This window comes from Mustela putorius, unplaced genomic scaffold (assembly GCF_011764305.1).
Source record: "Mustela putorius furo isolate JIRA1106 unplaced genomic scaffold, ASM1176430v1.1 tig00000174_pilon_pilon_pilon, whole genome shotgun sequence".
Taxonomy (NCBI): domain Eukaryota; kingdom Metazoa; phylum Chordata; class Mammalia; order Carnivora; family Mustelidae; genus Mustela; species Mustela putorius.
In genome coordinates, this window is record NW_025421304.1 from 30,460,009 (window position 1) to 30,482,088 (window position 22,080).

The following is a 22,080-nucleotide window of genomic DNA, read 5'->3' on the forward strand; positions in this document are numbered from 1 at the left end:
GTCATGAAAAGAGACCACTTTGCAGCCAGGTGACCACAGACGTGCGCTCATCATCTGTGCTCTACTCTGCATTTCCAGCATTGATCCCAGCCCTGGGGTTGCATCATGCCTTTTTGTATGTGTAATAAGAGCCAACAAAGTGGCCAAGGCAAGAATGTGTTGGGTTCAATCTACCACAGCCATCCAGGATGCCCACAGGGGTGTGTTTTCCTCCTCGAGAAGGAGTCATCCTTTCAATACTGATCCATGGTGGGGGATCCACTCAATATGTGGCCAAACAATTCTTCCAGTGACATTCGGCCTCTGTGCTACCACAGTGCTGTACTTCAGTGGTACAAGAAGTAGGAAATGTCATTCATTTCTAAAGAGTCAGATCACTTTTTAAAATTAGAGAAAAGAGTATTTGAAAGCTAATCTCCTGTTTGTCATCTCCCCATGAAACTTTCCACTTCTCTTTCTCCTCAGCTTTAAGCCCTGGTCCTGGGCCATAAAGGCAAATTCTCAGCCCATAAACACTGACAATGACATCTAGACAGTCCTGGCCCATGTGCCTGTCAAAGTAGTATGTACTCTAATTTGCTCTCCAATATGGCAGCCACTGGCCACTATGACTCCTTAAATTCAAATTAATTAAAATTAAGCAGAATTTTAAAATTCAGTTCTTCAGTTACACCAGCCACATTTCAAGTGTCTAATATTCACTTATGCCTCGGGCTACCCTGCTGTACAGAGTAGATCTAGAACATTTTCACTATCACAGAAAGTTCTACTGGGCAGTGCTCTGCTCTGATATCATTTGTCTTTGATGTCTTTGAAAGGATCCCAAAATCCATTTGAAGGGAAATGATGGAAAATGGTAGATCAGGCTGTAGTCTGGGAGCATTGCTATGTATACACCCTCTCCTCTTTTATTCCTGTCAAATTTTATCAGGCTTATACATACATCGACTCATAAGAGACATGTCCTAAGAGTCCATAGAGTTCAGAGAAGCAAAAACTACTTCCACTTTGGGAAAGGGAGTGGATCTCAAAGGAGGAGGAATATAGTGGTGGAGGCAAGCCATCTCAAGCAGGAGGAAGGGCCTGGGCAGAGGCACAGAGAAAAACAGTTTCTTCCTTGTAAGACAGTGCTCCTCCTCTCTCCCAGCCACCTCCCTAGGTTCTCGCCCCTGCCAGCTGGCTGATTACCTCAGTGCACTGTGCCAAGTAGGGGGGGATGAATGTCTACACCAATTGTCCTCAGTGGTGATTAAGCGTCAGTCATAGAGAAGAGAATTCACTATAACAAGTTAAAGTGGGCTATCAAATAACTTACAAAATTACAAAAACCCTGAAGAGACAGATGCTAGGTGGAGCTGTCAAGAGTGACTCCAAGCAAAAGACCACCAAGGAGACTGCAGCTTGGTTTGTGACCAGGAAGCTGCCATGATCAGAAATTAGTACAGTCAGTAAGCGACCACCATTGAAAATCCCAACACAGCTGTAAAGGTGCTGTCAGAGAAAAAACAGCCCCAGAAAACATGGGCACTGCCCCATGTCACCTTCCACAATTTATGCTGGTATATCTAAAGAGCAGAACTTAAATCACATCCAGAACCCTAGGTGCCTTTGCACCTAGTGAATAAAAGGGAGTACAGACAGTGGCAATTGCTAGCATAACATAGCAAAACAGGAAGGAATGTTAGAAGTGGGAATCTGTTCCTCCACCAACCTGCCATACCCTCATACCCCCATAATTATCACAGATTAAACTCCAGGATAGTTACAGCAAATTTCAAAGGTCAAAACCTGAGACCTATGGGAAGACTGCTAAAAGTAGAAAGCAGGAAATAATACTCCTGTAACCACATTAACAAGAAAGAAAAATCTGGAAAATATTTTAAGGGTCCTGGGTATTCTTTAGAAATCAAGAGTTCCAGAACTATGTAGCCTCTTTGCTGGGATGCAGCCATGGATATTCCCAGCTTTCTGCAAAGCACTGCAATAATCAGTGGGGTTGTACAGCACCCCACCCCAGCCACACACTGATGAGGACTGAGGCAGGCTATTTTTAGGGTGAATTTCCAAGTCTGAAAAACACTAGTAGGAAGTTGGCACCCAGTCCCGGGTTTTGTTTGTCATATCAGTCCCCGCTGAGGAAAGCAAATAGCAGGTAACTGTAGAACACACCTGTCTATAGCAGCTGTTTGATGTTAGCAGGCTTTGATTGTCAACCAAGCAATTTGCGTAGGATTTGGAGACAAAGGAAGGAGATTGCCGAGAGCCAGAGGAGCAGGTGACATGCAGCATGCCTATGTGCTCCCAGCAGTCAGGAGGAGAACGCGTGAGTGAGAGATTGGCACCAGAGGTAGTGCACTTTGGAGAAGTGACAGCCTCCTACGGGGAAGTAATGGGGGTCTCCCCAGTGAAGTGCCAACTCCCTATCCCAGCGAAGCCTTGATGTCACCAAAGTCCATGCTACTTGTAAACAATTCTAACGAGTGTCAGGGTGGGGCCTAGAGGAGAAAAAAATGCATGGTTCTTAGCATGGCTAGTGAGAAACTTCAGTAAGGATTCCAGCTGGATGCTAGCCAGATGGTTTCTAATCTATAATGACCAATTTATTATTTATTTATTACTGCCCGTCCTTTAAGATCCAGCTCAAATCCCATATCAACTCATTCATTTACTGATTTGTTCCTTCGTTGATTTGTTGATTCAAGCGTATCTACTCCACCAACTCTATCTCCTAAGTACAAGGGCCTAGTCAAGGCTTCCACAGCAAAATGAGTGAAAGAGATGATCTTCTCTCCAAAAGGAAGATAAAACATGAATAAATTGTATTAGGTATTGGGTATCTAGTACTAGAAACAAAGTGGTGTGAAAATTCCAGGATAGGAGAATTAACTTTAGTTTGGTGGAAGAAAATAAAGAAAAGGATTTAGGAGACCTTCCTGGAGGAAGCCACCTCTGTGAAAACCTTCATTAGCACCTCAATCTTGGGTTTTCGTCTCTCTGAACCACCAGGGTATTCTGCCACTCAGCCATGACCTACTTTGTAGAGTTAGTGGCCTTTCAATATATCTAGTCATCTAATTTATATCTGACCAAAAATAATGAACTTTGGAAAGTATTTTTTGGGCTCTACACTAGACATAGAAGCTGTTTAGGATTCTTTCTCCTCCTCTCCCTCTGCCCCTCGTTGTTCATGCTCATGCTCTCTCTCCCATTCTAAAAAATTTTTTAGTAAGTATTTTTTAATGAATTGAGATAATGTATATAAACATATAGTGGGTAATTGATAATATTAGTCCTTTCCTGGGATAGAAATAACCCCAGAGGTAAAAGTAAATAAAATTCAATACAATCCGTTGACCAAATTCATTGTTAAAGGACTGGTTTTGGCAACTTTGCTTGTATCCTTTATTATTGTTTATTTTAGAGCCAGGCCCTTATGTATTCCAGAAAAGTGTTTGCTATCATGTTGGAGATTATTTTTCTGACAATCGCTATTTGTTCTTAACTATCATATTCAGAGGAAGCACACACTATTCTAACAGAATTAGAAACCAGATGTTAAGTGGGAAGCGTTGAAGATCTCTTGAATAACTGTTGGGAATGAGGAGTATCTATGATGAAAATGTGGACATAGTTCCTCTAACTTTCACACCTCTCAAACTCCAATTTAAATTTAAATTCAAAATGCATTGTTCTAAGGGCAACTGTTCAGCATAAAATTATGATCTCAAATTAGTATCTCATCACCCTCTCAAGGTAAAGTCTGTGAACTGAGAAGACAGAGGCAAATGTCAGCTTTACACCAGACATTTCCAGGCCAGTACAGAAGCCACACTGGGTAAAGAGCTGGAAAAGCAGCGACGGACTTACAGATGAGGATTCTCTGGTAATCTGGGGAGCTCTGCACATCCGTCCCATGGGTGAGATGGGATCAAGGAGTTACTCAGACTGTGAAACAATAAAAAAGCAATAACTATATAGTGAGAAGACAGAGAACCATAACCCAGCTAAAGCACCCAGGGACCCCACAAAGGACAGTCTCTGTGTATATCATCAGCAGCATACAGAATTGGGACCCACAGGCTACTCCTCTTTTCCTCAGACAGTATGCCATGACCCAAGGCCTGAAAGAGAATGCCCAACTAAGACATGTGCTGATTCCTTCCAGCAGAGCCCATCACTAGTGGACAGTTGTCTTGCCTTCCCAATGCAAAAGACGGGGAATAGAATACCGGATACGGTAAATTCTAGATGTACATTAACTCTTCATAGGTATTCCATGGAAGACAAACTGCTGTGCTGCCACACAACCAAGAATTATCTGGCCCAAAATTGCAGCTGTGCCAAGGTTGAGAAAACCTGGTCTAGATGTACCATGCATAAACTTCACTTTGAAGTCTTGCCCCTTATGTGGACATATTGTCAGGTCTCAGGGAGCAAGTCTCTTCTTCAGTCAGAACTCACAGACGTTTCTCTACTTCTCCCCTTCCTCTTCTCTCTGCTCCCCTTTCACTCTTCCCAGCTATGAGGAAATCTCTCTTAGGTGCTGGGAATCCTGCCTTTATGTTTCTTCAAGACGCTAGGCTTGTGCTCCCAAATCCCCTCTCCAAAACTGACAACAGGCCACCATGGGCATTTGGTGTAGGACAGCTCCCATCCATTCATTATTGACACTTAGCATCTCTAGCCCCTAGAGAACAAAATAAGGACAGTACCTTCCATTCACTTAAGCTACCAATAAAACTCATGACATGCATTTCCGAAGCCCTTTTTAGGGAAGCTAATACCCTCATTGGAACATTTTCCCTAAGAACTTAAGCTTTAGTAATATGCAAGCCAGAAAGACTTTCACCTGCCTTGTGATATGTCTCCCCCAAGACAATGACCAATCAAATTACTTGTTTGTAGGAAAAGAGGAAGAGAAAGACAAAATAGATTAATATATTTAAATAGTATCCAGCCACATTCTGGTTACTTTCTGCAATAGAGGTTCATAGGATCCACAGAAACGTAGAACAGTACATGGTATTTTTGTTTTCCCACCAGCCATCTCAAAAACCGGTGTTTAAACTCTGGGGGCTTTTTTTTTTTTAATCACAAAGTAATGTATCCGTCAGACTCTGAACCCATTTTTGGCCCCTTCCTGTACCACGAAGGACAAGATAGGGAAGAGGTTCTGGATGTGGGAGGCACAGCAGAGGGTAAGGATGTCTACTTCCATTACCCCAGAGAGCTGAAGATGCAATGCTTTATAATTTGGAAGAGTCAACTTGACTACATCAAAACCTCAAATAGCACCTTCACTCTGAGGCCCACTGCTTCTTAGGAAGATTTGTATAGCAGGCTTCCTGCAAAGGGGAGCTAGACCTACCTTCTCATTTGCTACCAGGATCCACGATTCCCAAGAGAGAAGATGGATTGTGTTGGGTCGCCTCTATCTGATCTGAAAAATTCTAGTGAATAGAATCAGAGGCACTTGTACTCCTCATGCTCAACCTAGGGATGGTTATCCTCTGCTCAAACACCAACCTCCATCCATTCATCTATGGGCCAGTTCTTTCCTAAGATACAACCATAGCAAATTGTATAGAAAGGAGGCATTTGGGGCCATTTTTCTCAGAAAAAGTAGCGCTCTTGCCCTGAGCCTGCCCATGGTGTGGAAAGAGCACTGCACCAAATATTCTGAGATCTAGATCTTATCCTTACTCTGTATGATTTTTGTCCTAATCCCAACTTTTCTACATCCTAATTTCTTATCCGTAAAATATGCCCCACCTGTATCATAGGGTTGCTGTGCAGTTCAAATGAGCTAATAGTTATGGAAGTACTTTGAAAAGCTGTAAGAACTATAATAATGTTATTCCTTGACTATAGATTAACGAACATAATAAAATTGCTATTGCAGGTATTAGCATAATAGCACAGATTGCCCTTCCCTTTAATGAAATTCATCAAGGATAAAATTCTTGGACGTTTTCCTGATGTTCTCACACCATCTTTCTTCAGTAGGAGGCCATGAAGCTCACTGGTCCCAGGATACCTGTGTATGGGTAGAGGGTCCAGAAGGCCACTCTGCCTAAAGAGACATTGCTCAGATACAGATTAGACATCCTCCTGGAACCTTTCAAGGTTCTAACTGCTTGAACAGCTCTAGCAAGAGAGTCAGCAAATATTTTAAACTGATAAGTGGGGAAGTGATGCTCCAGAATAAATAAAACCCATTTTGATTAGAAAACATGTTCAGTTTTGTGAATACCAGCAAAGTTTGCTAGTTACAAGGACAGGGCTTCCCCTCCTAGCCAGGGAGAGTTCAGGCTAGTGTAAAGTCCCTGATTAAAGCTAAAGGGTTGGCTTTCTCTGAGGACATCCCACCGCCTTGCCCTATGGACAGGCAGGTGTGGGGTGAAGGTGTTTGGCAAAGACCTTCTAGAGGCTCCGGCACAGCAAGACAGGCATAGAGCCATGTGTGCAACCAACAACTTGGCATGTGGTTTTCTCTCTCCAGATCTAAATGTCACCTTGTTGATATAAAATCCTTTGCAATAGCTCTCTTCATTTCCTCTCTGGCTATTTTTCTCTTGCAGGCTCCATGAAGATTCCCCATAGCCACCAAGCCCTCTGCGTAGAGTCAACAATGACCACCAGCAGTCTGTCCTAATTCCATGCTACCATTCCCTCTCTGCTCAACTTCCCAGCAAGTTTCCTGTGGCAGCACAGCATTAGAACAGAGTTACTAGCTAAGTAAGTGATTTCCAATTACATTTTCACCCCTTGTTAGAGTAAACCACCCTCTTAAAGGAAGCCCCTGCAGAAACTATCTCCCCCTCCTTTTGTTTTTTTTTTTTGTTTGTTTTTTTTTTTTTTCATATGATCCCTATGTTTTTAAGTTTCCTTTTGCTTGACCTTCAGCATTGGGCTTTCTAAGGGCTGGACTCTGCTTTGTCTTCATTTGGCGATTAAAGCAGGTTTTATGTCTATTTTAAAGTGACATTCGTAAAAGGGAGCGGTCATTGGAGAGTAGGACCATGCAAAATCTCAGCCAGGGAGGACACTGCCTTATGTCTCAGAACACAGGCAGACCTCTGACAACACCTGAACAGACAGGGAGAGGTGACCTTGGGTTGGAAACAAAGAACTGGGCCCCGGAAGCATGCTTCTTAGCTCCCCACAACAACACAGCAACTCACCCTGGGAAGAGCAAGAGCACAGAAAACAAAGGCTCATTTGGCATCTCTGATATCATCTTTGGAAGCGAATAAGACAAATAACTTAAAAGGGGCAGGGGAGATGGATGACGCTGCTAACTTGAGACTGTCCATATGAGAGACTCTGATTTATCAACCTTCATAAGAGCGGATAAGCTCTGAAATGAGTGTTCTGTGATCGGCCGTTGTACCTCCTGCTAATCTGTGCTGCTCTCCTGGTTGTGGGGGTGGGTAAGGTGTGTGTGTGGAGGGGGAGGGGACTGTGACAGGGACGGAAAATACACACTTTGATTCTATTATTCACTGATCCACCAGTTTGCCCTCTTTCGATGGGGCTGTTAATGGTGCCATTCCAAGGTGCAGCCCAGAGCCGGTGGGAATTCTATTTCAGAACGGGTTTGGGGTTGGGGGGGAAGCTATTCCTGAGAGTGGAGCACGGTCATTTTTTTTCACCAGTATTATTATGAACCTGTGCTCCTTGTATTAGCAGAATGGAGTCCGAGACACCGTGCAGCCATTCGGAAAGGAGGAGGGCAGATCTCCCCAGGGCGGGGGGCCGCTCGGGACCCAGCAGGGAGAGGGAAGCTATCATTAAAAATAAGAATAAGAAAATAGAGCTGTAAAGTGGGCGAGTAGCCGGGCTGAATATTGGTGTGGAACCGTGTCCGAGCACTGGCTGGGGCTGCCTGAGTAAGATTAAAATCTGCAGGGAAATTTTGTTCCTTAGCACTGGCAGAAATTAGGAATAAATTCAATTGCATTCTGCACAATAGCTGGAAGCGATTGAGGTTAAGTGGCCTCGCTCTCTGATGTGTTAGTATTACTGAGCACTCTCTGCCCATGTGACTCCGTGCAATCTGCTCTTGGAACACGTCGCCATGGCAACTGATGATTTCTATTACAGTACATTCAAGTTCACATTCTAGGCCTGTCATATGCTTGGAAATTTCCAGTTAAAATATTTATTTATGAAAAAGGCAAAAAAAAAAAAAAAGCCACCCCCCCCAGACTCTTCTCAAGGATAGAAAACAAAAAGGTAGACCCCAATGCAGAATGATTTAACTGCAGACGGAAAGAGATTATTACATTTTCACTTAGCTGTTGCCACCAAACAAAAAACTCCCCATGGGGTGGGCCAACTTAGTTGCAGAGGGGGCAAGTTGGAATCTTACCTACTGTGGTTTGTGTGCAGGTGTGATGTCTGAGTGCAAAGCGAAAGAGTCTAAGAATCAAAGTTTCCACTTCTCTGAGGCTCATCGTTCCAGCTGCAGCTTCCCACTAAGGTTTGCACTGCTTTATCTTAGTCAACCCTCAGCTGGGAAAAAGCTGCACTCACCCCTCAGCCGTGAGGAAGGGGTAAGGACCCCTCTCATTGGGTGGGTCATGTTCTGGGGGGCCCAGATATTCTCAAGCTGACCCCAGGAGAGGAGAGAGCAGCCTGGGACATACCATAGCAGACCACTCTCTCATAGAAGCCATAACTGTGTTCCCTGAGGGAGATCTGTGAAGATTTCTGTGTATACCTCCCAGGCACTGCCCACGGGGCCACAGGGACCCCCAGCCCTTTCATGAAGACTGTTTAGACTGTACACGCCCCCTGGCTTCTCCCCAGAGAAAGACAGTCAAGGGTTAAACTAAACCCTTCCTTAGAAAGCATGCATTGTTCCTCTGCCATGCCACTATGTGGGGAGAGGTTGCTAACAAGCCCTCCTGGCTTCCTCTACTTTTTCCCCTTAGTCAAGCACATTAAATATGTTAATAAAAGATTCCCTAGTGCTTTTACTATCAGAAGTTTCCAGGTGGTTGTGATGACCCTAGGTGCCCAATTACCTGGTGAGGGCATCCCATGACTCACAGATGGTTCTCTCTCGAGCTATTAAAATCTCCAGATTTTTTTTCTTACATTGTGGCTTCTGCTGTGTCTGATTGGAATTGAATCATGATTCATAGCTAGAACCCACTTTGTTCAGTGGGGCATGGTTTTCTGAATTTTCCTGATCATAAGAATCACTGGGTTACTTGTTTAAAATACATATTCTCAAGGGTATTCCCCAGACCTACTCGGTCAGAATCTCCAGGAGATGGGCCTGGAAATCTGTATTCTTACAATCAAGCAAACTTGAGTGGCACTGTACTTGGACTGTGAACCTATTAACAATATTAGGGCTATTTTTCAAAAATTATCCCACTGACATACTCCTAATGTCTCTATATAAGGCACGGAGCCAGAAGTCTTCTGGGAAATTCTTAACTATTACTGATGTCAAATGTGACCAAAAAAAAAAAAAAAAAAGATTGGGCAATATTAGAGAAACATAAAGAATGGATTGATGGCTGTTGTTCTGGAGACTCCCCAATGGAAACATGAATGAATTCAGTCCTCTAAATATAAAAGTGTTTTCTGTGCAATGAAATAGTCATCCCACGTATAAGAAAATAACTTCTTAAAACTCAGCTTCACTAATGCGCCAACCCAGCAGCTCTAAGAAAGTAGGATTGTGCCTGAGAAACAGATGAAACTGTTCAGGGCTGGGGTGGAGGCAAATTAAAGGGTTAAATATTTGTCCCACTCAGCAGCTTTGTCTATGAGGATTTACACGGCAGGTGGATGTTTACAGATTGCTGACTGTGCACATAAACAGGTAGGGGAGGCAGCATGAAAGATGGCAGCACCAAAACCAGAACGCTAACCATCCAGGCATGTGTGCTACATTCAGCAGAGAAGGCACCAAGCATAGATTTGGCCCCTGAGCCCCCTACTCCTAGCAGAAGTGAGCCGTGCCTGGATGTGCAACTCTGTTGAGGAACTCTAGGTAAAAACGTTGGTGTCAACACTACTCAGATTGAGGGTTCTCCCAGATCTGGAGGCAGGGATTGAAGAACTTTCAGTTGATCTGTTGATCCAAAGGGTGAGCAGTCAAAGCTGAAGGTGGACACTTGGAGAAATTAGAGCAGCCATGGTCAGTTGCTGAATCAAGTCAAGAGTTCCAGAGAACTCCTTCACACACATACACCAGATTCTGTAAGCTCTGAGAGAAAGAGCCAGAGGGAGATTTAACATGCTCTTCTGGAGCCTGGTTTCTTGGATCCAGAAATCACTTTTTCAGATTCCATAGTGAATTACAGACCTGTAGGCCCCTATCCAGCCAAGTAAACGGCAGGACCCAGAGCCCAGAATGGTTCTGGCCAAGCCTAGCTCAGGCTGTGGCCTTTGTGTAGGGCAGCAGCGTCACCTAGTGATCCTGTGGCTTAAGTACAAGCTCTTTCCCTGGGAATTGTCCAACTTGATCCAACTATAAAGGGATCAATTACCCGTATTAATGAGTGAGAATCATAGTATATATAATCCCTGACTGGTGATGACCGTCCCCCATTCTGTATTTGTTTAGCCTGACATGCATTCTGTGGTTGTGTAGCACTTGGGTTTTCCATCAAGTAACATAAAAAAGAGGATGACTAAGCTCACGCCAGGCCAGCTGGGTAGAGGAGGAGGAGGAGTTAGCAAGGTTAAAGGGGGCTGGGTCATTGTGTCAGTTCAGGTCCTCCAAGAAGCAGATGCTGAGATAAAGTTAGAAACAAGACACTTATTGCGGTTAACACCCGTGAAAGATAAAGGGGAAAGGGAGTGGGAGTAGGCAGGGAGAGACTTCGGGCCACGATGCAGGTCAGACCTCCATGAAAAGAAGGGGAAGGAAAGAAGATGGGATAGGAAGAGCTTCCGAGTGCTGTGCTGCTGGAGAAGGGCTTGGTCAGCCCAACAGGGCAATCTGGTGCAAAGGTTATCTGCAAAGGAGTCCTGTACTGACCAGAAAAGGTGGGCCCTGGTACCAGCACGGTGCCTGGTCCCTGGCCAGGAGCTTCCCTGGAGATGCTCACAGATAGAGGCTGTCAGCTCGCTGCATTCCTTATGCCAGGCTCTCTCTTGAAAGGAGACCTGAGCAGCATGACTCTATGGCTGCCACAAACTCAAAGGGAAGCTGTCTCAAAATCAGATATTTGCCAGCAGATCCCCATGTCCACACATGGACACTATCGAAAACGGAAGAAGGAACACTGTGGAGTGATGCATCTAAATTGATGAGTGTAAAAATCAACAATTGTTCTCATCACATTAACAAATGTGAACTAGAAAGAGAAACTCTTAGCAGCATTTATTAATCTTGCCTTTCTAAACAGCAAGCTGCCTGCCATCCATGGTGTGTTCTCTGCCCAGAAAACCAAGATCAATGTCAACAACATGGAATACAAACAGCACTTTAGCTTCTTTGTTGAGGATGGATTTGGGTCTGAAAATGTCTATATCCTGCCCAAGGCATGAACAATGACCTCACATCTGTGCTGACTCTCTCCCTCCTGTCAATGGTCTTTGATGCTGTTGACCGTGAGACACAACTGCCCTGGCGATATGACCTGATCTCTGTATTTAAAAACATTAAGGAACTTGTTCAAGTTCAAGGATTTTCAGAAATCCAATTTGGGTGAATTAGGAAATCCAGATAGCACTACAGGCAAGGGCACAAAGTTTTCAAATCACAGTTAAACCACAAAGGGCCAGGATGCCTTGAATAAAAAATGCAAGGAGCCCCTTGACAAAGAACCTTGAAAAGATCTAAGGTCGGAAGAATGCCCACTGTGGAAATAGAGAAAGGATGAAGAAGAGCCCAGAAAAAAAAAAAAAAATGTGAATGCATAAACTCTTTCTAAGGCCTGTCAAGAAAAGAAAGGTAAGAGCAGCAGAGAAGGCAGAATGAGTTAATACCACCAAAGAGGTTAAAGGCAAGGCAAACGGGCTAGGAAGGGAAAAGCGTGGGCAATGAAGTGGCTGGACTAATGAATGAGAAGGCGAATGAAATTAATGATGACTCTGAGTGGCAGAGATACCAAGCTGCTCTATTAAATTGGTCTTTAACACAAAAAATAAAGGAAGGGAGCATAGATAATTAGGAAGTAATGAAGACTTTAAATATGGATGTTGAAATAAACCAGGTAAGGGAATACTTGGAATCATGGTACAATATGTAAATCAGCAGGTCCAGATAACACGCATTCCCCAGTCTTAAGGGAATTAGTTAATGAACTTGCTGAACTACTGGCCATTATTTTCAAAGATTCTAAGAGACCAGGGATTTTAAAATGAAAATATCTGACCAGTCTTATACCAAATTAAAAAAAAAAAATAGGCAGCTTTGATCATTTTTTTTCAAATTTTTATTTAAATTCTAGTTAGTATATACTATAATGTTGTTTTCAAGAGTAGAGGCCTTGATAATTATTATACCTGCTGCTGTATACTCTCCCCACCTCATGAGGATGTTGTAATGACAGATGGGATTAGAAATATTAAACTACCCGGAGGAGAACCTGGGGGATGTGGGGGTAGCCGGTATTAGTTTTATGATCCAGGCTAATGGACTTGAGCCAGGACATATGATCAAGTACAATACAGATATCTGACCTTTTGTTCATAGAATGCATATGGGGGTTGTATGATTATATTTTTGTTTTTTAAAGCTGATATAAAATCAGTTTACATCTCCAGAGAAAAAGAGAAAGAAAGCCTTCATGCTAGTGGCCCATCTATGATGCAAAAATCTCTAAGGAGGGGCGCCTGGGTGGCTCAGTCTGTTGAGCATCAGTCTTCTGCTCAGGTCATGATCCGGGGGTCCTGGAATCAAGCCCCGCCTCAGGCTCCCTGCTCAGTAGGGAGCCTGCTTCTCTCTCTCCCACTCCCCCTGCTTGTGCTCATTCTCTCCCTCCCTCTCTCTTTCAAATAAGTAAATAAATTCTTAAAAAAAATTTCCACAGATAATCCACAGATGGATAATGGAGTACAGGCAGTATCAAAAGTCTTCACACTTTCTCTTTAATAAATAGACCGCAACACATTATTCTTTAATTTAATCAAAATAATTAATACATTATTCTTGTAGAAGAAAACAAACAATAGATAAGCAATACTAATAATAATCACCCCAAATCCTGCCATTGCTCTAAGTTGGATGTATTTGCATCCATAATTTTTCCCATAGAAATAAATATAAAAGTTATATTTTTTTACTTTGTTTTTTAGAGAGAGAGAGTGAGAGCATGTGAGGAAGGGAGGAAGGGGGGGTTTCCAAGGGGATAAAGAGAGAATCCCAAGCAGGCTCCATACTCAGTGTAGAGCCCAATGCAGGGCTCTGATATCATGACCCTGAGATCATGGCATGAGCCAAAGTCAAGAGTCAAACACTCAACCAGTTGAACCACCCAGGCATCCCAATATAGAAGTTATTTTTATAAAAACTGAATGGGTCATGTATGTAGGATGGCCTATATAAATATAATATAATTGGGTTTTTTCCCACACGCTATAATACACACATGCTTCCATTATCTCAAATTGCTGCATAGTTGTTTAACCAACAACTTCTGGACATTTAGATTATTTCTCCTTTCCCTTTGCTATCAGTAACTCTGCAGTTAACATCCTTAAGCAAACATCTTCGTATAAGTACTCTTTTCTTCCATTAGAATAAAATCCCACAAGGGGAATTGCCAAGTCCATTGTCCTTTTTTTAGGACTTTTGTTCCATATTGCTAAATTACCTTCAAGAAATAAGGCAGTTAACACTCCACAAGCAATAAGTGAAAATGCCAGTTTCCTCAATGTGCCCACCAACTGGATTTAACAAATATTTTAATCTTTCAATTCAATAACATTTTAAACATCTTATAATAGTTTAATTTGGATCATTAGATAGAAAAAAACACCTGAGGAAATGTGTATATTTTCTATCCTGGCCTTAAACAGGGTCTAAGTTTGGAGGAATTCTCTTTTCTCTCCCCTTCTCTTCTTTCCTCCTGCCTGCCTGCCCGCCTGTGACTCCCTTTCTTTTTGAACCATACCTGCATTGACTCATTTTTCATAAAGTTGGGTAAGAAATTCAAACTATTGAGAATAACAACACAGCACAATCTTATCAAGTTAAACTTTCACAAGCCTATGAACCAGGCATTTACATTGGAGAAACACTTGCACAAGCACCCGAGAATGCCCAAGAATGCATACAGCAGCCCAGCTCTGCGGTAACTAAGGACCCAACAACAACTAACGGTACATCTCCAGCAACAAGGATAAATAAACTGTGCCACAGCCCCACAATAGACTGTCACAAGGTGGTGAAATGTATGAACCACAGCTCAATACAACCACATGAATGAATCTGGCAAGCAACTTTGAGTGAAAAGAGCCAGTTGCAAAAGGTTCAACACAGTAAGATAAAATTTTCATAAAGCTCAAAAGCCAATGAATTTAAATAACATATTGCTGGGGGGCACCTACATATATGATAAAAGCATTTTTTTTACCAGATAAATAATAATTATGAAGTTTAGGGGAGTAGTTATCTCTGAGGGGGAAGGCAGGGTCAGAAGAACAAAACAGAGGCAACTCCTGGATGCCACACCGGAAATGTTTCAGATCCCGATGGGATCACGTATAGCACCTGATTGTTCTGTTTCATAACTTGCATAGGTGTACCAAGCATCAAATGTGTCAACCACAGAGAGGTGATTATGCATTGCACACTTACTCATTAACAAATTTCATTAGCTAATATGTCAAATAGTCCTCTGATGTCCCCAAAGAGCACAAGCAATTTCTCACTGCTAAAACCGGGCCCCATACTTTACTGGCTGGGTGCCTGCCACTGAAAATATAGAACAGAGCCTCTCCAGAGGATTCCACCGAGGATGGTGGAATCCTCCCACTCAGAAGGAGAATTCCCTCTACTCTGGAGAATCAGGAAGGGAGAGAAATGAACCAGAATGTACAACGGTCACAACTTCTAGAGGAATTCCCTAAGGCTTAGGGTTATGACCTTACCCATCTTTTCTAAAAATAGATCCCGAATTCTGGTAAATGGTGAGAGGAAAGTTGCCTATTTTTAAAGATGTCCTAAATAGCAATATCATTTTGCTTAAGCAATGAGCCAAGTCGCTTCTAATGAGGTTGTGGCATTACTGGAAATAAGAGATATATTTAAATAAATAGTCCATACATTACCCCAATAAATCACTTGAAAAATATTCTCAAATGTAGTAAATGTATTTTTAGTGGCACATGCCTGACCTTTCGGGAAAAAGAAAGACAATGCTGGAACATTTTGAGAATAAACATTTATCCAAATTAGTAGTCAAGACACCAGTGAAATTGTTTTACATTTTCTTAACACCTTTAACTATACCCTATGCTTCAAGAACAATTTATTTTTCCTACCTTTATTAGAATACAGATTCTGTCTGTAAAGTAGCAGGAATATGAGATCAGAAACTTTTTTGATGACCCAATGAGAAATCCTATAATGGTCCTATCACTGCAAGGCCTCAGGCAGGATGGATAAATGTATTTGCAACATCTCCATAAAATGACTTGCAGTCCATAAAATGTTAGTTTTTATGACTGTATTTCCGAGTGTTTTCAAATCAGTGCCATATTCTTTTTCTATAATATTCACAATAAAAATGTAAATAAAACCCATTTATTCATTCAACAAACACATTCTGAGAACCCGCTCTCTGCCTGGCACTCTGCTGGGGACACAAAAGTCTTCTCTCAAAGTCCTTGTAGCTTAGGATGTTTTATAAAGCCCCCTGTGTTAAATCGCATCTGACCCTCTATAGGTTATGTTCCACTGCCTGAAAAATCATAATAATTAATAATAATAAAGTAGCAATTAATAATAATTAATTAATTAAAATAATAATAGAATAAGTTGTTTTCCAGCGACAATTTCAGGTTTAGGTTTGGGGGGAGAAATTCCAAACCTCAAACTTACTCACTGCCCATGCTGCTCCTACCCCACCTGCCTCTCACCCCTCACTCTCTGCTTTTCCATTCTCTGATCCTTAGCTAAGCTCGCTGGCTTCCCTTCTGTTCCCTTTCTTCTCTCCCTCCCCTCTTTCCTTTACTATAAAACTTGTAGAAAAACATTCACACCTCTCTCTCCTCCTAGAAACCTCTGGTCAGCTGTGGACAATTTCAGTCCTTAATTCTAGCCACAAGGTCACAAAGGTCAGCAATGGCCTCCTCATCTCCAAAATAATGGCCTGATCTTCTCATCTTACTTCAACTTCTGTAGCAGCTGCACCATGGACCCCACTGTCATTTCTCTGCCTTCTCCCCTTTAGAGAGATCTTTTTACTGGCTTTCTTTCTGCAAGACCCTCTCAACCCTCCTAGCCAGGTCCCTCCTAGCCAGTTCCCTTCTCTTCCCATCCCTCGAGTGTTGGCACTTACACCCCAAACAGCACCCCCACTTACCCTGCTGTCCTAACCCCTGGAAGTTCTTCTCATGTGCCACATGGAATCAGACAGAGAGGATCTTGGACAAGCTTTTCCCTTTGTCTGGAATGCTGACCCTAGAATACTTACATCACACATTCCCCCCGCCCTTCCTAAATCCCACTCATCTTCCAGGGTCTAGGCTTAAAAGGAAGCAACATGTAGTGATGGAGGGCATGGAATCTGGAACCAGACGATGGGGGTTCAAATCTTGACTCTGCACTGATGAGCCATGCAACCTTGGGCAAGTTACTCCTTAACTTCCTCAACTATAGCATAAGATAATAGTAGCTGCATCCAAAAATTATTATGAGAATTAATGAATTAATTTTTTTAAGGATTTATTCATTTATTTGAGAGAGAGAGAGAAAGCACAGGTAGAGGGAGAGGGAATGAGAGAAACTGAACAGGCTCCCCCACTGGGTGCAGAGCCCAATGCTGTGCTCCATCCTGCCACCCTGAGATCATAACCTGAGCTCAAATCAAGAGTCAGACGCTTAATCAACTAAGCCACCTAGGTGCACCAATGAATTAATATTTTTAAAGTCTTTAGAGTAGTACGTGAAACACAGGACCATGTGTGTTTGGAGGAGAAAAGTCAACTCTAAAAGTATTTTCCAAATGCTGAAGCCTTTAATCACCCCTCACCAGTCTACTTATCACTATATATTGTTGTTAGATAAGTGTCTCCTTCTACTCTGAGCTCCCGGTCAGGGACCCTGTCCCAGTCACTTTTGGATTCCAGCCTCGCACAAGGCAGCTCTCAGCAAATATTTTTTGAGTAAGCGGAAGATCAGAAACGATGAGTTTTCCACAGCTACCGATCTTTATAGCAACTCAGAGATCATGAGCCTAGAATTTCCTTGGGAGGAATTTTGGCAGGGGTGAGGGTGGGGTATTATTAGGCACGAGCACTTTCCATTCCCCTCGTTTCTTCAGCCCTGTAAACTGATCAGGTGACAAAAGGCATAGTAGTGCCAAGCCCGATTAATCCAAACCAGAATGGCACACACAGTACCTTTCTGTATCACATCAGTTGAGTTTTATTTTCCATCCTTCATATCTGTTTCCTCCTTTGTGTGTAGTTAATGAGCTTTACATTTTAAACAAGAAAATCCAATAAAACACAAAAATCACAAATCAACAGTGCTTTGTTCAAGAATATCCTATTTAATGAAGAAAATTCCCCCAAGTAATACACTCAGTTCAGCCCCCAGGCGCCCGGTGGTGCTGGGTGCTGTAGGGGGAGGGTCAGGGAGAATGTAGGAGAGAAAAGCTGTACTCCCTTCCTGAGGCTCACAATGCCATGTAAGATAGAATACACCCTCCCCCTCTAGGCAAGCATCTTTAGAAATCAAAGATGTTCCCATAACCTACTAATGCATCTGTGCCTTTAATTAGCCCAATCGAGCATATAACTCGGTAAAAATCTCTCACCTTTTCTGTTCCTTTCAACTAATTTCTGAACATTTTATTTTCTAGTAAGCTTTCACTGCATAACAAGCAGTAATGAAATGACCGATATTAACCCATTGTTAGATTAAACAAAGTACATCATTGGCTGGTAACATTCTATATTATTGGGGTTTGAAATGGGTCCCATCCTATGTTGCAAACATTTGGTATTTGCCTAATGAGACCATTCTTGTACCTACAAAGGAAAAAAAGACATTGTATTAAAACATTTCATATTAATGACAGCATGTTCAGCACTTTCCGCTCACAGCCACATCTGTGGGTGAGGCAGGTTTCTTGATATTAAATGCTGCAGTTGGGCCCATATTCTTAGCAAGATGTCTGATTGGCTACTCCCCAAATATACCTTAAATTGGCTTAAAATAGAACAATCACATGCTAACCTGGTAGCATTAGCAACTCTATTAACAGCCAATTTCACATCCACACCAGAGGGAGTAAAAGGTAATTTGCTCATTATCAACACCCTCTGGCAGTGGAAGGAAATGACTGTTCATCAAAAAGTATTTTCCAACATAACAATAGCAGCGCCCATATGTAACCACCTCACTCTCCCTTCCCTCCACAACTGGATCACGGGAGAATGGCTACAGGAAAAAGACCAAAATACAAATGGGTTTGATGTAAGTAGTCTACCTGCCCACTCCCTACTCCCCGCCCCCATCCAAAATCAACCGTACCTTCACCTCACCTCAACCCTTTAGGGTTATAAGTGAAATGTTGGGCAAATAATCCTACAGGGTACAGGATGGATCCCACTACAACAGAAGTTGTGTAGATCGAAAAGTTATCCAACTCTCCATTACTTAACTAGTATCTCAAACTACTTTAACCTAACCCAGTAGAGTGTGGACAGTTCTTGGAGCCCACTATAAGCAGATCTAATCTGTAGACTCACCCAGTGACTGAAAAAAATAAACCACTCAAGAAATACAGTATTGTCCCAATGGTGCAATTTTAAATCTCACCCTTGGCCAGGCTTCATTTAGTAAATATTTCTTTAGAAATGAAGTTCTTTTATTTGTTTGCTTTTATTGGTGTTTAATAAACTCCAGTATGATGTGTTTATATATTTGGGTATAATATTATACTATTGTAGTGACAAATTACAGAAACAGATTTCGTATCTATCTCCTCTGTTCAGCTGGCTGTTTTTATTTGAGAATAGTCATCTCCTAGTTCTTGTCTAGCTCTCTGGGCCTTCTCTTCTTCATACTTTTGTCCACCCTGTCTCCTATACACAGAGACCAGGCTAATCTCCCTGAAGCAATTCTTGAGATGTTACTCCCCTACTCAAAGTTGCCTCCCTGTTGCTCCCTGTTGCCTCCTCATTGTTTCTAAATAAATTCCAGACTGCATTCTAGCATCTGAAGCTTTTCACAACGCTGCCCTCCCACTTTTCTAGCTCTAGTTAGAAGTTCTCATTTCTCCCTGGTATCCCAGAATACAGCCCATCTGCCCTTATCAGAGTTAAAGGTAAGACCAAGCATACCACCTCCAGAAAGTCTTTTTTGATTGTTCCAAAGGAAAGTGATCAAGTATCAAGTACACCTCTGAATTACAGTAACCCTTTAGGATAGTCTGCCAATTCATAGTGGATTACAAGGGGGCTTCCCCTGGAACTTGTAAATGAGAGAAAGATTGTTCTAAAAGAGCTTGAACCATACCCAGAGTCGCCTTAGAGAGACAGATTAGCTCTGATGACCTGACTGTACCAGAGTATCCTACTTAAGGAAAGAGTTATCAATCTCATGATGCAGAATGGGGAGAAAAACATAGTCCCAGAAGGAATGATGTCTGGACCCCTCCAGATGTCTAGGAGGGATGTCCAGGACATAGGGAACTTAGGCCAACAGATTGACAGTACCAGTCCCATTGGTACTGGAGACAGTTACTATCTGTCTTTGCTATCTGAGACATTTACATGATGTTATCCTGGCCAGTTGCCATTCAACACTAGACTCTTGAAGTGTCCTTAGTTCTGATTCTGTCACCCCAAACCTATTTGGTTTCTGATGTTTCTGATGTTAGTCAGAGAGGGTATGTATGTACGTCCATACATGTATGGACTGCAAGTGTTCCAGCTCCCATGATAGTGAGTTCTCACTATAAAGTAGTTAGTTGACTCTTTATTCTTTCAGTAAATATTACTGAGCATCTACTCTGTGCCAGGTATTTGTCTACTCACTTGAGTTAAGATGGTAAACAAGAAAAATACAGTCTCTTGACCCTTGGAGTTTATAGTATAGAACGAAATACAGACAAGTACACTTCCAATTCTAATATTGTATAATGGCTGCCTTGTTAGGGATGTTCAGGGGCTAAGAGTGGGACCACATGCTTGGAGAAAACACCCAGGCTTTGAGAAACAGAGAAGACTTTGTAGACAAAGTTATATTTACCCTGAGTCTTGAGGCACCAGCTGAAGTTAGCCCAAAGATGATGGGAGGAGAGAAATATAATGATACGTATAACTCAAGCAGATGGGCAAAAGATTCAGGGTACGTCTGAGAAACTAAGCATAGGTCAACAAAGCTGCAGTGGGGAATACAAAGAAGGGCAGGGAGGGTCAGGAAAGCAGGACACAGGTCAAGGAGGGCCTTATAAACCATTTTAAGAATCTTCCTATCATGAGAACAGTAGAGAATTATTGAAAGGTTTTAAGCAAGTAAATGACATGATCATATCTCTACTTGCTGGGGAATAGGCAGGGTCATTGGGGATGAAGAGAAGAAGGCCAATTAAAAGATTTATTTAAAAGATACAACAGGTAGGACTTGGTGAGTGGTGGGATGAGAGAGCTGGGAGTTGGTAAGAGGGGGGGCGGAAGAGGGAGGGAAGGAGAGAGAGAAGATTCAAGATGGTGCTTGCATTTCTGGGCTTGAACAGATGGAATAAGTTGTGGTACCTTTCACTGAGGCAACTTGTAACAGTGGTTCAAGCACAGACTCCAGTTACTGCAGAGTTGGACTACCTGGGTTTGAATCCCTGCTTTACCCCTTACTGCTGTGTAGCCTTGGGTAAGTTACTTAATCTCTCTGTGCCTCATTTTCTTACCTATAATGAAGATAACCAGAATACCTATCCATAGAGTCATCATGCAGATTACATGAGTTAATGGTGATGTGCTCAGAATAGTGCTGGCACATAATAAACGCCTCATATGTTTGTTAAGTAAATAAAATAGGTGACACAGGAGGAGTAACAGGTTTGGAGTAGAGGATTATAAGTTTAGTTTTGGAGATGCTGGACTACGGAAATCTGTGGAATAATCAAGAATAGCTCTCTAGACAGCAGTTGCATATATAGGCCTGGAGCTCCAAATGGAGATCTGTGCTAGAGATTTTGTTCTGGGAGCAATCTCAGATAAACAGTAACTGATATCAGGACAAGGGAGAGAACAGATCAGAGAGGATATGAGAACGAGGACAAGACAAGGGAGAGTCTTGAGGACAATTTCAGGGCATAAGAAGTACTTTACTTGCGAAAAAAAAATTGAGGAGCAGTCAGAAAGGCAGTTCTCAGAAAACTAAGCGGTTCTCAGAAACCAAGGACAGAAAGTGTTTCTAGAAGCTGGAAGTAGCCACTGGTGTCAAGTTTGTCAAATACAATTAAGACCCAAAAAAAGCCCATTGGATCTGACAAAAGTTTGACCTCGGCCAGTCAGAGTTGCTGCCACTAGGTGGGGATGGAGGTAGGAGAAGGGGGTGGAGGAAAAATAAAGAGACAGCAAATGCAAACAATTTATTCATCGTGGGGAGTAGTGGGGGGAGGAGAGAGCAGACAAGAGGTGGAGGTCAGGAGAGGGTTGTTGGTTGGTTTTTTTTTTGTTGATTTTTTTTTTAAGCATAATAGAAGACACTTGAGCATATTTAAATGCTGTCATGGGTTGAATTGTGTCCCCCAAAATTCATATGTTGAAGTCCTAAGCCCTAGGAAAATGTGACCTTATTTGGAAATAGAGTCATTGCAGATGTAATTAGTTAAGATGAGGTCGTACTGGAGTAGGATGGGCCCCTAATCCAATATGACTGGTGTTCTTATAAAAGGGGAATTTGGAGATGCACAGGCACACACA

The 22,080-nt window shown here is 42.4% G+C and overlaps 1 protein-coding gene across 1 annotated transcript in view; it reads left to right on the forward strand.

Moving 5' to 3' along the window:
* Positions 1–22,080, forward strand: part of PMFBP1 (polyamine modulated factor 1 binding protein 1) — a 164,103-nt gene that overhangs the window by 81,349 nt on the left and 60,674 nt on the right. Inside the window, exon 3 of the mRNA XM_045076250.1 lies at positions 6,582–6,738. The gene's annotated coding sequence lies outside the window, so the exon portion shown is untranslated. The remainder of the gene's footprint in view (positions 1–6,581; positions 6,739–22,080) is intronic.